This window comes from Salvelinus fontinalis, chromosome 20, assembly GCF_029448725.1.
Source record: "Salvelinus fontinalis isolate EN_2023a chromosome 20, ASM2944872v1, whole genome shotgun sequence".
Classification (NCBI taxonomy): domain Eukaryota; kingdom Metazoa; phylum Chordata; class Actinopteri; order Salmoniformes; family Salmonidae; genus Salvelinus; species Salvelinus fontinalis.
In genome coordinates this window covers 22,767,425-22,785,527 of record NC_074684.1, presented here as the reverse complement: position 1 = coordinate 22,785,527, position 18,103 = coordinate 22,767,425, and the positions used below count along the sequence as shown (strand labels likewise).

The window sequence follows — 18,103 nt, the reverse complement described above, 5'->3', positions numbered from 1 at the left end:
TGAATCTGTACCTATTTATCCTAATGAACCACTACATCTTTATCCTAATGAATCTGTACCTATTTATCCTAAGGAACCACTACATCTTTATCCTAATGAATCTGTACCTATCTATCCTAATGAACCTGTACCTCTCCATCCTAATGAACCTGTACCTCTCTATCCTAATGAACCTGTACCTCTACATCCTAATGAACCTGTACCTCTTTGTCCTCTAATGAACCTGTACCTCTCCATCCTAATGACACACACACACACACACACACACACACACACACACACACACACACACACACACACACACACACACACAGAGAGATAATTGGCAGGACCACATAATCCACTTTCTAAAATATTTACAAGGTTAATCTAGAAAACAAGGCAACAAGGCAGCAAATGTACTTCATTCTACGGTTTAGGATATTCACTTGGCAGATCTAGAAAAAAATGAGAGGGAAGAGAAAAAACATGTAAAAAAAAAAAAAAACATGATCATAGGCTGGCAAGGGGAAATGTCTTGTATAAATCGCAGGCTGCCAGACAGGAGTGTTCATGGTGATTTAAGGAAGAGGGAACACGAGGTGTGTCAAACCATGATGTATTTCCCTCTGCCTCGCACATAGAATATAAATCACAGAAAAATATCTCAACCAAAATCTGACTGTGGAATTTATTTTTCTATATTTATCTCAACCCAGGAAGAGTCATCTCTGTGTTCATTGGAGGGGAAAAAATGGCAAATGAGTGTTTTGAGATTGGCATTGTTTTAAGAACAGTTGATGGCAATCTGTCCTACTGCATTGTAAAACTAGAAGCAGAATGTTTCAATATTTGAAGGGATAATTCCGTAACCTTATGAGGGATACTATACTACACTTCATCCTCCATTATATGCTGCTTCCTTCTTGGCCAGCTCTCCTGTGCAAAAGAGACTTGGTGTCTTCATGGGCTTTTCCTGGTTAAATAAATAGAGTAATGGCTACGTAACACTGTCATAACAAGGACATAACATATGTCATAACCAGTCACAAGCTCTCTGTGTGCATTGAGGAATATTTAAATCCTATCTGGTGTGATTCTGTTCAGGAGACATCCATGGCTGGCTGGTCCCTGACAGAGGCGGATGGGGAGGGGAAGGTGTGGCCCACCCCAAGCAGAGACTGCCCCCAGACACTCAGCATTAATAACCAGGAGTCCAGGAGACACCTTCCTGCTGTCTACTACTGAAACGCGCCTGGAGGGTACCTGGGCAACAAGGTCCGCACACAACAGCCCTCTTTCTCTCTCACATACACTCAAACGGGCACACACACAACTGTATTGTGCAGTCTTACATTGTCAATATACAAGGATGCTCTGGGCTCTGCTGTACTGAAGTATAACACAGCTGTTGTGGTCTTCTGTTGCATTCATTGTGTCTTTTGACAGATTATGTACTTTTGTACTCTGAAGTTGTACTATTTATTTATGGAGTTTATGCAAGGGCTTTTTGTATATTGTTTGTATATTAGTTTCTTATCTTTTCTCCTCATAGGCTTTGCATGTCTTCCCATCCCATTGTCTCTAACACATTCTATTCCCCCGCAGTGCATTCTGGGGGAAAACAATGTTTCGCTCCATGAACTCTGGAATAAGGTATTTTTCTCTAACAAAAGTCTTCAGGCATCAGGGTTTACTCTGCTCTCCCTAATGTCAAAAGGCACGTCATTATGAGCTTTATATAGGGGTCCACAGTAGCGAACTAACGTGTGTGCGTGTATGTGTGGCAGTCGAGCAGGATTTCAGTAAAAGGATCAGACACTGAAGCAGAGAATTATCTCATGCTAGCGTGGCGCTCAAAGCCCAACACAATTACTCCTGTACATCTGTGGTGCCATGTTTCATCCCATGAATTATCACCATTGTGACATGCATTAAAAGTGACTAATTTCTAATGAAAAAGAGAAATTGTTGAATTTCCTTCCAGTTCCTACCAGAAGTCTATGACTGTTCATGAGTCTCCTTCTGTATGACATGGCAAAGGATGACTGACAGTTTTGGGCTTTATGTTTGGTTTATATATGTGGGGGAGGCTTGTTGCGGTTGACTATGTCCTTTCCTCTCGTTATAGCAAGCATAAATAAGTTCAGGAGTAAAAATGTGCTTGACAAGTCACATAATAAGTTCATGGACTTTGTATGAAATAATAGTGATAACATGATTTTTGAATGACTACTTCATCTCTGTACCCCACATATTTAATTATCTGAATGTCCCTTTGAGCGTGGTGAAGTTATTACTTACACTTTGGATGGTGTATCAATAGACCCAGTCACTACAAAGATACAGGCATTGCTGAAGAGGAAGGAAACCGCTCAGAGATTTCACAATGAGGCCAGTGGGGACTTTAACACAGTTGCAGAGTTTAATGGCTGTGATAGGAGTAAATGGACGATGGATCAACAACATTGTAGTTACTCCACAATACTAACCTAAATTAGATAGTGAAAAGAAGGAACCCTGTACAGAATAAAAAATATTCCAAAACATGCATCCTGTTTGCAATAAGGCACTAAAGTAACCTGCAAAAATGTGGCAAAGTAATTCACTTTGTGTCCTGAATACAAAGCGTTATGTTTTAGGGCAAATCCAACACAATACATCACTGAGTACCGCTCTTTAATATGTTCAAATATGGAGGTGGCTGCATCATGTTATGGGTTTGTCATTGGCTAGGACTAGGGAGTTTTTTAGGATAAAAGAAATGGAACAGAGCTAAGCACAGGCAAAATCCTAAAGAAAACCTGGTTCAGTCTGCTTTCCCACAGACACTGGGAGACAAATTCACCTTTCAGCCGGACAATAACCTAAAACACAAGGTCAAATGTACACTGGAGTTGCTTACCAAGACGACATTGAATGTTACTGAGTGGCCTAGTTACAGTTTTGACTTAAATCGGCTTACAAATCTATGGCAAGACTTGAACATGGCTGTCTAGCAATGATCAACAACCAACTTGACAGAGCTTGAATAATAATAAAAAAAGAATAATGTACAAATATTCTACAATCCAGGTGTGCAAAGCTCTGAAAGACTTACCCAGAAAGAATCACAGCTGTAATCACTGCCAAAATTGATTCTAACATGTATTGACCCAGGATTTTGAATACTTATGTAAATGAGATATTTCTGTATGTATACTTTGTCATTATGGGGTATACTGTGTAGATGGGTGAGAAAAAAATCTATGTAATCCATTTTGAATTCAGGCTGTAACACAACAAAATGTGGAATAAATCAAGGGCTACATGTATGAATACTTTTCTGAAAGCACTGTATACATTCACTTGTTCGACAATCAGCAAAAAAGTTGAATCTTAATTGTTGCCAAATTTTGTAAGTACTTCCTGACCACGGCCACCTCTGATGCTGACAGATTTACAGAAGACAGTAAAACCCATAAACCTGCATAAAAATCGCAGATGAACTTTTCTCTTCAGAAATCTCCACGTGTTGATTGACTATTGCCCCGGTGCCGAGGGCTGCCTCCTTGCCTTCCCTGGCCGAGCAAAGTGAAAGAAATAGCACCAATTACTGCAGCTGCCTCTTCACTGAGTTGTGTCCTATCACGGGTAATAGACTATTATGATGATAAATGAACCCATCTCGACAGCGCTTGCCTGAGTACACACTTCAGCACTTTCTCCCAGTGAGGAACGGAGCCATTACCACTCGTCTTCAGATTGACAAGGCCGACAGAGCAGCCTGCGCAGAGAGAACCAGCGCACAGGAGAATATGCATGGGTGGGTGCCAGTGATTGTTTTACCTATATGAATGTATTTATTTACTATGTGTGTTTGGCTTCCTTGGTTGTACGAGGTAGTATTTTCTGGGGACCTATAGACTAGAGACTGAGAGAGTGCCACTTATAGGATGCTATCAGAGCTCTGAATAGACACTGTGCTCCTCTGTCCCACTTGAAAGTAGAGAGGAGGATATTTAGCCACTCCCAGTCTGTCTCAGACTGCAGCTCCAGACTGCATGCTGTAGTTAACACTCTGTGATCGGGCCTCTATTCCCTCCACTCTGCAGGGGGAGAGGCTGCAGGGCACACACAGCCTTATTCCCAGGTTATGCCACTTACGTAAATGCCCAATGAAGTGCAACAAGTAAGTCTCCAAAGTTTCCTCCTCATTCAGCGAATACTGGCGTAGATCATCTTTTGTTAATAGAAATATAGCATTTTTAGCTTTGATAGAGCTCTATTATAAACATATTGGTTGTTTAGAAACAACTTAGTCCTGTGTGGCTCAGTTGGTAGAGCATGGCGCTTGCCACGCCAGGGTTGTAGGTTTTATTCTCACGGGGGACCAGGACAAAAATGTATGCACTCACTACTGTACGTCGCTCTGGATAAGAGGGTCTGCTAAATGACTAAAATGTATGCACTCACTACTGTACGTCGCTCTGGATAAGAGGGTCTGCTAAATGACTAAAATGTATGCACTCACTACTGTACGTCGCTCTGGATAAGAGGGTCTGCTAAATGACTAAAATGTATGCACTCACTACTGTATGTCGCTCTGGATAAGAGGGTCTGCTAAATGACTAAAATGTATGCACTCACTACTGTACGTCGCTCTGGATAAGAGGGTCTGCTAAATGACTAAAATGTATGCACTCACTACTGTACGTCGCTCTGGATAAGAGGGTCTGCTAAATGACTAAAATGTAATTGTCAGATGCTGTGTGTTTGCTTATACAGTACTTGACAAATATTTGAATGATACTCCAACCGTTTTAGTAAATTTCTTAGTTCTTATGATTTATCCCAAATACTTCCCCAAAACATGGTGGAAATGTTTCCATAAAGCACAGCAACACAAACACACAGTTACAGATGGACTAACAAGCAGGGAAATTCGTGCAGCTTTTGAGGCAGCATTAGCCTTTGTCCCAGATGTGTTCACTTTGGACCATCTCATTCGGGCCAGTAAAAGTGTTTCCCAGATGTGAGTGTTTCCAAGCCCTAGTTTTGGACCCCCACCATCACCCACTATGCACAAACAAAACAGGACCCCATTTTGGAGGCAGTCAGAGGCTCTGAGCAGAGCCCCCTCTTTGTAGCTGTCCTGTGAGTGGCCGGTGGGAAAACACACATTGATGCTTCCTGGATATTAACAGAGCTAGGGCCCAGGGCTCGTAATAGCGGAGCAGATGTGAGGATCCCGGTGTCATGGTGAGACTTGTTTTAAGAACCCAGTGGATGGATCGAAGGTCTGTTGTTTATTTTCTGAAATCTGGGCCCTGATCACCCCCTGCTTGCTTTCTCTATCACTCTCTATCTCTCTGTCTCTCTGGGCATATTTGGTGTGGGATGGCTAGCCGCTCTGGCTTTCTGTCTCTGTCCTAACACGGCCTCCCCTGTGATCTATAAAAGTGGATCCTAACTCCAGAGTCCTCTCTTCACAGGCCTCTCTTTATTTGTCCTATAACTCAATGTGTCCTCATGTAGCGAAAAACACATTTTTATGATTGTTCAGAATCAGCCATGGTGCTCCAGTAGGATTGTGAGATATACAATTTTATCCTGGACAAAGAGATCCTACTGCGACGAAGATGGTTTATTGATGTGAGTGTCCTGATAGGAGTGTTTTTGATGCTACTAACAAGAGGATTAGATCTGTCTCATTAGTGGTGTGTCTGACGCTTGTTGTTGCTCCTTAACAAAAGGTTAGATTTTCCCTGCTCCTCCCACCCACAATGCACTTCACCTTCATAGATCAGCCCCTTTGTTCCACAAAGGTTGAGGTGTTTCCAGTGTGAACTGGATTTATGTGAGTTAAGAGGTTGTCATGACATTATATTAGGACCTGCAGTCTGTACATGACTCACTTTAGCCCTTGTTTATCTCGCTTCCTGTGTACAAACAAATAATGCTGTATTTCAACGCTTCTCTGCATTCATTTTGCCAGTGAACCATGGTTGGTTACAACGGGAACATTTTTATTAATCTATGTTGGTTGTCTGCACAGCTGTGCATGAGTCATATCACAATAATACATGCATAGACATCAATGATGCCAAAACACATGATGCCAAAACACACATTAAAAGAGCTCTGGCTCTGGTGCATGTGGCCCACTGCTGTTGCTGGTCTCCTAACCAGGGGGATGATGGTGCTGGTAAGGCCCTGAGTTTTCCCTGACCACATGATCTGACCTGGACAAACTGTTACGGACAGAGTTACAGCCTAGGTAGGTCACATGCTCTGACCTGGACAAACTGTTACAGACTAGGCAGGTCACATGATCTGACCTGGACAAACTATTACAGACCAGGCAGGTCACATGGTCAGTGAAAACTCGGGGCACCTCTGATAAGTGATGTGTGAGAAGTGATTTGCCCTCCAGGTCTTAGTCAAAGGTTCTCCATGGTCGGAAAACAACAGGGCCTTTTCATTGAACACATCAGCACCCCCAGAGCTCCCTGTTATAGCCTCAGCAGGGGGCCAGGAGATAGAGCGGCTCAATAGCACCAAGATGAGAGGGCCCCTTTCTAGCAGGAAAAACACAACACACATGTCTGCTTTGTTTGGGGAGCTGGAGCAGCCAGAGTAGAACATAGGAAACATAGAGAGAGAACAAAGACAGATAGACAAATCCAAAGGAGGCGGGGGAGGATAGGCTGTCCTAGATCTGAGAATGTGTGCTCAACTGTACCAGACAGACATTTTGGGAATGCAGTCATCATTCGAAGCAATCACACACTCCTAGTTGTGGCAACTAGACATCCTAATCTTCAAGAGCCCAGTGCCTGTAAAACTGTGTCCATCTTCAAGGATCTTTGTTTAAAAGCTGTTTGTAATGCATCTGGCTAGTACAGCCTCTTCAGTATTACTCCCAGGCATGGAAGTGTGCCACTATAAAACCTGTCCCTTAACGCTCATTACACACCGCTCGTAATGTCACCGAAGAGGTGTGGAGATTGGTTGGTGGTGTTGGGTCATTTCATACTCCACTGAGATTTAAAGGGGACTCTTGATCATTTTCAACTTTATATCCCGGTTTACTAATACAATAACTCCTATAACCCTCACTATACACGCACTGCATGCCTAATGTCAGTCCTTGTCTTCACATGCTATTATATTGTAAACGTTCCTTTGATGGTGGTAACCCTTTTTCTTCTATGCAGTGCAAGTTAGCATATTGTAATGTATAATGTGACAGGTTATTTAAAATGTTGACTTGTGTTTGTTTACAGCTCTCCGTCTATGGAGGAAGTCTCATATGATATGAGTTTCATATGACGTTGGGGAGAAAGACCAGGACATCAGGGTTAACTCTGCTCCTAATGTCATCATAGGGGTAAGTGTATGTAGCCTCATAAGTATGGACATATAACTACACTGAACAAAAATATAAATGCAACATGCAACAATTTCAAAGATTTTACTTAGTTACAGTTCAAATAAGGAAATAAGTCAATTGAAATGAATTCATTAGGCCCTAATCTATGGATTTCACATGATTGGGAATACAGATATGTGCGTCTGTTGGTCACAGATACCTTAAAAAAAGGTAGGGGAGTGGATCAGAAAACCAGTCACTATCTGGTGTGACCACCATTTGTCTCAAGTAGCATGACACATCTCCTTCACATAGAGTTGATCAGGCTGCTTATTGTAGTCTGTGGAATGTTGTCCCACTCCTCTTCAATGGCTGTGCGAAGTTGCTGGATATTGACGGGAACTGGAACGTGCGGTCGTAAATGTCGATCCAGAGCATCCCAAACATGCTCAATGGGTGAAATGTCTGGTGAGTATGCAGGCCATGGAAGAACTGGGACATTTTCAGATTCCAGGACAGATCCTTGGAGCCGTGCATTATCATGCTGAAACACAGGGTGATGGCAGCGGATGAATGGCACGACAATGGGCCTCAGGATCTCGTCACTGTATCTCTGGGCATTCAAATTGCCATTGATAAAATGCAATTGTGTTCATTGTCCGTAGCTTATGCATGCCCATACCATAACCCCAACGCCACCATGGGGCACTCTGTTCACAACGTTGACATCAGCAGACCACTCGCCCATACGACACTATACATGCTGTCTGCCATCTGCCATCTGCCCAGTACAGTTGAAACCGGAAATCATCCGTGAAGAGCACACTTCTCCAGCGTGCCATTGGCCATCGGAGGTAAGCATTTGCCCAATGAAGTTGGTCACGACACCGAACTGCAGTCAGGTCAAGACCCTTGTGAGGACAACGAGCATGCAGATGAGCTTCCCTGAGACAGTTTCTGACAGTTTGTGCAGAAATTATTTGGTTGTGCAAACTCACAGTTTCATCAGCTGTCTGGGTGGCTGGTCTCAGATGATCCTGCAGGTTAAGAAGACGGATGTGGAGTCCTGGGCTGGCATGGTTACATGTGGTCTGCGGTTGGACGTTAATTCTCGTAACTTCTCTAAAACGATGTTGGAGGCGGCTTATGGTAGAGAAGTTTGTTGGTGATGTGGACGCCAAGGAACTTGAAGCGCTCAACCTGCTTCACTACAGCCCTGTCGATGAGAATGGGGGTGTGCTCGGTCCTCCTTTTCCTGTAGTCCACAATCATCTCCTTTATCTTGATCACGCTGAGGGAGAGGTTGTTGTCCTTGCACCACACGGTCAGGTCTCTGACCTCCTCCCTGTAGGCTGTCTCATCGTTGTCGGTGATCAGGCTGACTGTTGTGTCATCAGCAGACTTAATGATGGTGTTGGAGTTGAGCCTGGTCATGCAGTCATGAGTGAACAGGGAGTACAGGAGGGGGGAGGGAACAATGAATAGCATTCTCACATAGGTGTTCCTTTTGTCCAGGTGGGAAAGGGCAGTGTGGAGTGCAATATAGATTGCATCATCTGTGGATCAGTTGTTGCGGTATGCAAATTGCAGTGGGTCTAGGGTTTCTGGGATAATGGTGTTGATGTGAGCCATGACCAGCCTTTCAAAGCATTTCATGGCTACAGACGTGAATGCTACGGGTCGGTAGTCATTTAGGCAGGTTACCTTAGTGTTCTAGGGCACAGGGACTATGGTGGTCTGCTTGAAACATGTTGGTATTACAGACTCAGACAGGGAGAGGTTGAAAATGAAACCAAGCCATGAGCAATGTGTGCCAAGCTTGTAGCGTCATACCCAAGAAGACTCAAGACTGTCATCGCTGCCAAAGGTGCTTCAACAAAGTACTGAGTAAAGGGTCTGAGTACTTATGTAAATGTGACATTTTAGTTCATTTATGAAATAGCAAATATAAAAAAAAAAAAAACTGTTTTTGTTTTGTCATTATGGGTATTGTGTGTAGCTTGATGAGGGGAAAAAATGATTTAATACTTTTTTAGAATAAGGCTGTAACGTAACTAAATGTGGAAAGGTCAAGGGATCTGAATACTTTCCAAAGGCACTGTACATTAGGTTAGGTCCCAACAAGAACTCATTCATAGAGCAAGTGCTAAAATAGAGAATGTTGGTCCAAGTAATGTTCAACCTGATTGGCCCAGACTGATCATGAGACATGTCCCTCTGCAGTTCTAAAGATCCTTTTATCTTTTGTTGAAGTTCACGCCAGACATGTCTGAATGATATGTCTGGTTTCATGAAAAAAAGGTTTGGCACAAAACTATGTGTTGTAAATTGTGTGTGTGTGTGTGTGTGTGTTCAGTGTGTGCGTACACATCTCTGTGTCTGTATGTGCTCCTAGGTATTAGACAGCATCTGTCTGTCATTAGCTGATCCTCCAAAAATGAGCTCAGATTAGTAGTGCTGCAGTCTTACACATTCCTGCTGGTCCCCATGGCAGAGCTCTATCTTTTTCACACAGGGTAACTTACATGAAGAGGTTACTCAGAGAAGAAGGCTAGGGTGGAATAGTGCGAGACAAAATGCATGTTTGGATATCTACAAAGTCGTTTACCGAAGTCGATACAAGCTTGAGAATAAGACAAGAATGAGTTCTTCGAAGTGACGATTCTTCATCAAATTAGGAAAATTAGGAGGATGTTTCTCAGAGTAGTCTTTTATGCTTTTTACAAGCGCTCTGTTGACAAAGCTGTATCATCCAACATGACAGCAATGGATGCATGTATATTTTTTATAATATAACCGTATAACAAACACTGTTCATTAACATGAACATATAGTGGTCCCCAGAGAGGTTTGCATCTAGTCAGTTGGTCTAGCTCCATACTATACCATGCCTCTGCATTAATTTGTGCAGCGCTCAGAAGATAAACTACATGACCAAATGTGGACATCTGCTCATCGAACATCTCATTCCAACATCTCATTCCAAAATCATGGGCATTAATATGGAGTTGGTCCCCCATTTGTTGCTATAACAGCCTCCACTCTACTGGGAAGGCTTTCCACTAGATGTTGGAACATTACTGCAGGGATTTGCTTCCATTCAGCCACAAGAGCATTAGTGAGGTCGGGGCAGTGACTTTGGGAGGTTAGGCCTGTCTCGCAGTTGGCGTTCCAATTCATCCCAAAGGTGTTCAATGGGGTTGAGGTCAGGGTTCTGTGCAGGCAAGTCAAGTTCTTCTACAATGATCTTGACAAACCATTTCTATATGGACTTCACTTTGTGCACAGGGGCATAGTCATGCTGAAACAAGAAAGGGCCTTCTCCAAACTGGTGCCACAAAGTTGGAAGCACAGAATTGTCTAGAATGTCATTGTATGCTGTAGCATTAAGATTTCCCTTCACTGGAACTAAGGGGCCTAGCATTGGGGTAGGTAGCGTTCTCCTGGCATCCGCCAAACCAGATGGTGAAGCTTGATTCATCACCCCAGAGAATGCGTTTCCACTGCTGCAGAGTCCAATGGCGACGAGCTTTACACCACTCCAGCATACGCTTGGCATTGCACATGGTGACCTTAGGCTTTTGTGCGGCTGCTCGGCCATGGAAACAGTTCTTGTGCTGACGTTGCTTCCAGAGGCAGTTTGGAACTCGGTAGTTACAGACTGTTTTTAGCAATCGGCTGTCCCGTTCTGTGTGCTTGTGTGGCCTACCACTTCACGGCTAAGTCTTCGTTGCTGCTAGACGTTTCCATTTCATAATAACAGCACTTACAGTTGACCGAGGCAGCCGAAATTTGACAAACTGACTTGTTGGAAAGGTGGCATTCTATGACAGTGTCACGTTGAAAGTCACTGAGCTCTTCAGTAAGACCATTCTACTGCCAATAATTGTCTATGGAGATTGCATGGCTGTGTGCTCGATTTTATACACCTGTCAGCAACGGGTGTGGCTGAAATAGCCAAATCCACTAATTTGAAGGGGTGTCCACATACTTTTGTGTATATATAGTGTATCTCACAACAAAGGCTTTCTGATGCCTATCCGATTGTCACAAAAAAAGGATTTGTTTCATTTGATGAATATAGGTATGGGGGTCCCAAACGCACGCTTCTCTGACAAAAGGCCTGCTTCATTATCTGCTCCTCACTGGTGAAACGGTCAATAACTGTGTTTTATTGTCGCTCACATAACTTTGCCGAAGCGGTGTGCGAAGCAATTCAATTATTTATTTTAGCATTGTTTAGTCATTCCTGACATAGAGGAGATGACCGGCGGTGACCTTGGGAGTGATGCGCAACACGCACTCTTTCTCCGTCGTCCGTTCTCTCTGTCGTCCGTTCTCTCTGTCATCTTGGGCTATTACGCTAGCGAGGTGTCCTTCTATTGACCCTCCATCGTGGACCAGCGGTTCATCTGTCGTCGTTTTCATCTTCAGTCAGCCGAGTGCGGTGAGAGGATTCATTCGCTGTCTTTTATTTCTGTGTGTGATCCATGAGGAATGTGTTAAGGTTTTCTCCCTGTGCTCTTAATGAAGGGATACACACACACACACACACACACACACACACACACACACACACACACACACACACACACACATCACGCACACACATACAGATGATGGCATTCAAAACCCAGACGCAGCCACACAAATGCGATGTGACATTGATATGTATGTCCTCTTGCCCTCTTTACAAAAGCTGGAGAACTCAGATCATGATTACATCCTTTGAGTTTATCCTGAATAAGCAAGAGAGCCTGCTCTCTAGTGCAATCAGTGATCAAATGCTCTTCTAACAACTCAATGTCAACCTTTTTCAATCCAAAATATGCTATGTTTACTGATTTGGTGGATGATTTTTGAGGAGGTGGGTCAGAGAGATCCCTCTTCAGCTTCAGTGTGTATTTGTTATACTGGTGTTCGCACATGACTGTTTGAATTATGAGTCTGAGGGAGCGATTGCCAGCCACATTAGTGTCAGATGACAGACACCTAAGCTTAGTCACTGGGTTTTATTCATATATTGCAGAGAGGAGAGCACTTGTCCTATGTGAGATGGGGGAGGAGCCTGGATGTATGACAGGTCATTATTGATAGTTAAACACTGCTTTGCATGTAGACATTATTCAGTGCAAATAAAGTGGCCGTTGCCCATAAATTGTAATTTCCCAACAGCCACTGGAATAGTAAATACGCAGGTGGGATGAATAACATCTGATAATCCTCCCTGATGATTCACACCATTGTGTTTAAAGACTTTACCCTTAAAGTTTACCTGGCAATGCTTCCATTAGCTGTACTCTATCAGCAGTCTCACTCACACACACACACACACACACACACACACACACACACAGATTTTTATATTTCCTTTGAGCTCACACCTACACATAAATTACTATGCTTACATTGACAATAACTCACACACTTATTGAGTCGATGGGCAATCTGGTCAAAGACAAGTTTCATATTAGGAAATGTCACTCTTTATACAATTTATCTATTCATGGTGTCTCAGAATAGAATATTATTCATATGTGACACCCATGCTTCATTTATGGCCAATATTGACAGCCAGAGCCAAGACTTAGCATTCTGGCATGTGGTGACAAAATACATGGACCAACATGGATGCTGTCTCTCAAATGAGGGGCGGAAAAAGAGAGAAAACTGACATGTATCATTCATGTTTTTACCTGTAACTCTGGATCTTTTTGTATCGGTCAGTTATTTTATGTATATAAAATAATTGCATACTGGTATTTTCTACAAGGGACAGTAACTATACACCCTTCTTGTGTGTGTTCAATAAAAAACATTTCAGCAACAAGACCAACATTTTCATCTCTCGCAGGGCAGCGGGATAAAAATGATTGACAGTCGATTCAGTCTGCTGGTGTACCCTTTTCGGAGAGCACAAAGATTATTGTGCTCTACCCTGACCACTTTGAGAATCAGGAGACAGGCCGCCTGTCAGCATGAGGGACTTCATGATGGCTCTAACTAATGTGAGCAGCCTCCTCCTCAGAGCCTCACACAGCAATGAGCGGGTCGCCATCTACAGGTAACCATACACACTGCACCCTCCACACTGATCTGATACTGCATCTGCTCTTTGGCACAAGAAGCCAAAATCAGCTGAGGTTTTCTGTGGTTGATGTTATCTGTATGTTAAAGAGGGCATCGTTATGAGGTCTGGCATGACATATTGGAGAGATGCTTGGCATTATTAGATCTTTGTTTTTGTGTTCTGTGGTCATGTTTTACAACGGTTGATTTAGTGTGAACTGGATTATTTTTATGTTGCCATAAAGCTTTTCTAATAATGCTCTTGTGCTGTTGGTGTGACTATCCTGTCCTGACCAGGCTCCATTCTGTCAGTCTGGAGGTGGCCAGTGAGTTTTCCAGAAGATGGCCAATGCCGTGTAGATGTGTCACTGTTCTCCAGGATACGGTGGAACGTCTTGTGAAGTAAATCACAGTTTCATTTTACTAGTTTTTTAAAATGTTTTCCTCAGGGCAGCAAAAAAATGAAGAGAAAAGTGGTTGTGTGAGAGTGGCTCTGCTGGTGTGTCGTTGTCACTTCCGCTAATTGTAAAGTGTGTGTGGTTTGTCGGTTTGGATGTGTGTGTGTGTATATGCATGCTTACGCGAGTGTGTCCGTAGGTGAGTTGTAAGTGTAAAGAGAAGCTGGCATACAGGTACAAATACAAAGAAGTTTTTGCTATTGCAGCAATCTGTACTCTCGGTTAAAAACGGTATTTTCTATTAAAAAAAGCGATGGGTATTGATTTCGGCATGTGGCGTTTTGTGCTGACTCAAGCAAATGTGTGTGTGCGGGGGAGGGAGAGGGGGAATGAAATAGAATGCACGGTTATCATCAAGTCTTTATAGGCGATGGAGAGGGAGGGAGCGCTAGATGTGACCTCAATGAATAACAGCGGTGGCATTCTGTGAAGTGTGCAGGGCTCCTGGCTCAGTACTAATCCTTTCTCCCTCAGCAAAACCATTAAACGCCCAGAGAACTAAGAAAAATGCTGCTTGAGGTTTCATATCCCCAAATCCAACAGCATAACCTTTCTAGAAAGGGTAAAGCGGAGGTAAATCCTCATAGTATTCGTATTGGTGATTGTTTTATACTCTCTTCACCCAATGCCCAGGGGTCTAATATCTATCTATTTATACGGTATAGTATGTGTTGGTTTTTAGGTCCTTCGTACTTTTCTCGTGTGCTTTGTCTCTGTCCTTATCTTTTGAGAAAAACATTCTGGCTGTTCTATGCTCACCATTGTGCTCTTCCTGTATGTAGGCGTTGCTTCAACTAAACAAGTCTTCCTGTATGTAGGTATTGCTTTAACTAAACAAGTCTTCCTGTATGTAGGTATTGCTTTAACTAAACAACTCTTCCTGTATGTAGGTATTGCTTTAACTAAACAAGTCTTCCTGTATGTAGGTATTGCTTTAACTAAACAAGTCTTCCTGTATGTAGGCATTGCTTTAACTAAACAAGTCTTCCTGTATGTAGGCATTGCTTTAACTAAACAAGTCTTCCTGTATGTAGGCATTGCTTTAACTAAACAAGTCTTCCTGTATGTAGGCATTGCTTTAACTAAACAAGTCTTCCTGTATGTAGGCATTGCTTTAACTAAACAAGTCTTCCTGTATGTAGGCATTGCTTTAACTAAACAAGTCTTTAGTTAATTATTGTGAGTGTTTTCACCTTCTCCTACATTGTCCCTTCTCTTTCTTCCTCTCTGCAGAGGTATAACAGGGTAACACTTCTTGTTAACAACAAAGTCAGTATAGAGGGAAAGTACAGAGCGAGACGAAAAACAGGGCATGTTTGTTATTGTTGTCATTCTCTGTCTTGTTGTTTTTAGTCTTATGAGAGCATTTTTGGAGCGATGCCTGAAAGTGTGTCCGATCTGTGTCCACGAGAGCATTGAACAACACAGTAGCAACGGAGAGTTGACAAAATGACAGAGAAAGGCATTTATTTTCAATGCTATTGTGAAGCTTGTGCATCCCCCGTTCTCCTACTTGAAATTCAAACTAATGTTTTGCTTTTGGATTTGTACTCAGATAAAAACAGTCATTGTTTTACCTCAAGTTGCTTACCCCAATTAATACTATTCATTTAAAATTCACTGAAGATGTGTTTAAATTAGTTGTTTTGAAGATCTGAATGTAGCATTTCAAATTCAAATGTAGTCTTACTATTCCTGATGCATTTCTAAACTGACAGAATGATGTTACAATTTTCTCTCCAACTGCAGAAAGCACTTAGTTCAGCAACATTGATGTATTAATTACGTCTTTGTAGGACTAATTACAAACCGTAAACAACTTATGAGGAGAGACAATTAAACTCACTGGCAATTTCTTTTTTCATTTATTAATTTGGTTTTTCCCCTGTAGCTTGGAGACAGTTGATTTGTTCTTACACTGTTGGCTTTTTATTCATCTACAAATTGGTATCTTTAAACTGTCAAGATTCTGTACTCGTATTTTCATTGTCTAACAATGATATGCCTTGGTGACTGTTTGTGTTGCAGATGTGTTCGGCTGGGCATTGCAGGGTTAATAGCAGTGTTTTCAAAGGAGTTTGTGAACCTTGCAACTGCCACGGCCATGCCACACAATGTATGACATCACTGGACAATGCTTAGTAAGTAGGGGTGGGGGGGATGAGGAAAGATGTTGAGAGTTCACATGAACACTAAATCAGACCTTCTACACTGTATTTTCACATTTCATTTTTTTCTGATATTACATTGACTATCTAACACATAGGGACTAGTTCCTTTCAGGCACAGGGGTTTGAGATCTCAGAACTGCATTCCACTGAGTTACTTAAACATGTTCCTTTCATCCTCTTTACCAGTGGACACAACACCTGATATCACCACTTGGAAATGTATAATAATTATGTTATTTTCTTACGTATAATGCTCCAAGTGTTGTTAATCTCACCCTTGGTAAGTGTACTATTACCACTGTTAAACCCTAATAGCAGTGATTTTAACCTCTCTGGGATAGCAGAACGCTTGCGTCCCACCTGGCCAATAGCCAGGGAAAATGTAGAGCGCCAAATTCAAAAAAATTATATAAAATCAAACTTTCATTAAATCACACATATAAGATACCAAATTAAAGCTACACTCGTTGTGAATCCAGCCAACGTGTCAGATTTCAAAAAGGCTTTTCGGCGAAAGCATAAGATGCTATTATTTGATGATAGCACAATGTCAACAAAGAGAGTGTAGCATATTTCAACCCTGCCGGCGCTACTCAAAACGCAGATATAAAATATAAAACATGCATTACCTTTGACGAGATTCTTTTGTTGGCACTCCAATATGTCCCATAAACATCACAAATGGTCCTTTTGTTCGATTAATTCCGTCCATATATATCCAAATTGTCCATTTAGTTGGCACGGTTGATCCAGAAAAAAACAGCTTCCAATTTGCGCAAAGTCACTACAAAATATCTAAAAAATTACCTCTAAACTTTGCCAAAACATTTGAAAGTACTTTTGTAATACAACTTAAGGTATTTGTAAACGTTAATAATCGATCAAATTGAAGACGGGTCTATCTGTTTTCAATACAGGAGATATTGAAACAAACAAAACAAACAAACAAACGCTACATTTTTTAGTCTTGCGCAACTCTCAAACAGTACACAAGACGTTACTCTACTTTGTCACAAGCCGGCTCATAGCCTGTGACAAATGAGAGGACACGAACAACAGGTATAGGCCAATTCAAAAGTGTTCTTTATTATTAAACCAACTACTAACTTAAACTAAGAAATAGGAATGAGGTGTGGATGTATCATAATGTAAGGTGTATGTAAAGTGCATGGGTGCATGAATATGTGTGTGTGAACATGACTGAGTGAAAACTATGCAAAACTAAAAAGGAACAAACAAATCATGAGCATACCTGGAGGAGCAGAGAGAGAGAGCAAGAGAGATTAGTGACAGCTTTATACCCTGAGCCCAGGTGGCTCCAATCACTTAACGACCCTCCTCTGCCTGCAGGAGGAACCGCCCCCTGCACTGCAGAGGAGGAGCCGTGACACCCCCCTCCTTAAAATGAGGGTCCCACCCTCAACCCAACTTCCTCCAACATAATCAAAATAATTCAAATTTCCCAAAAAACAAATAAACAACAAAAATACCAATCCCGGCTCCTAGCAGTAGCCCCGTGTCCCCCAGCTGACTGTCCGCCCCTCAAACTCAGCAGCCTTGGTACCTGAGGAGCAATTTAAGAGAAAAGAGGCGCAGACAGCCCGTAGGGGTCAGCAGAGAAAAGCTACAAGCTAGGTTAAAGGAGCACGGGACAGAGCATCAGCAATGATATTATCCTTACCACTAATGTGTCTAATATCAAGGTTGAAAGGCTGCAAGAACAAAGCCCAACGCATCAGGCGCTGGTTTGGGTTTTGCAGGGACCTCAGAAAAACAAGTGGGTTGTGGTCAGTGAACACAGTTAAAGGGGTCAAACCAGAACCAACATAGACCTCGAAGTGCTGTAAAGCCCAAATGAGACCTAAAGCCTCCTTTTCAATTACAGAATAGTTTTTCTGATACTTATTAAATTTTCGGGAGAAGAAACTGACTGGACACTCAACCTTGTCGTCATTCTCCTGGAGAAGCACAGCCCCAGCACCGATTTGACTGGCGTCTACCTGCAATTTGAAAGGTTTCCCAAAATTTGGTGCTGCCAATACAGGTGCCAAACACAAAAGAGTCTTAACTGC

At 42.3% G+C, this 18,103-nt stretch overlaps 1 pseudogene; it reads left to right on the top strand.

The window, feature by feature from the left end:
* LOC129817121 (laminin subunit alpha-2-like) overlaps nt 1-18,103 on the top strand; it is a 191,211-nt pseudogene that overhangs the window by 63,299 nt on the left and 109,809 nt on the right.